Genomic DNA, 468 nt, shown 5'->3' with positions numbered 1-468 from the left:
CATCACAGACATCACTGTCTCCTTCACAGTGGAATTATTAGCTGATGGACACAAGTACAGGCCTATAATTGTCCCATAGAACAGTGACACCACAGAGAGGTGAGAGCCACACGTAGAGAAAGCCTTACGGATACCTTGAGCAGAAGGGACCTTGAGGATGGAGGAAAAAATGTGGGCATAGGACATGATGATGAGTAGGAATGGGATGATAACAACTAGCCCTCCCATGACGAATATCACTAATTCGTTAACATGAGTGTCAGAGCAGGCCAGCTTCAGCAGGGCGGACAAGTCACAGAAAAAGTGGGGAATCACATTGTCTCCACTGAGAAAGACAATCTGGCTGTGAGCAGGGTGTGCAACAGAGCATGGAACATGGTCAGCACCCAGGACAGCACCACCAGACACACACAGAGCTTGGGGCTCATGATGCTGGTGTAGTGCAGGGGGGAGCAGATGGCCACATAG

At 49.8% G+C, this 468-nt stretch overlaps 1 pseudogene; it reads right to left on the bottom strand.

Moving 5' to 3' along the window:
* Window positions 1-6: 6 nt before the first annotated feature.
* On the bottom strand, window positions 7-464 carry LOC109118200 (annotated as a pseudogene).
* Between the last annotated feature and the right edge of the window lie 4 nt (window positions 465-468).

This window comes from Fukomys damarensis, unplaced genomic scaffold, assembly GCF_012274545.1.
Source record: "Fukomys damarensis isolate Sample0158 unplaced genomic scaffold, DMR_v1.0_HiC HiC_scaffold_2482, whole genome shotgun sequence".
Lineage (NCBI taxonomy): Eukaryota > Metazoa > Chordata > Mammalia > Rodentia > Bathyergidae > Fukomys > Fukomys damarensis.
This window is presented reverse-complemented; position numbering and strand designations above follow the sequence as displayed.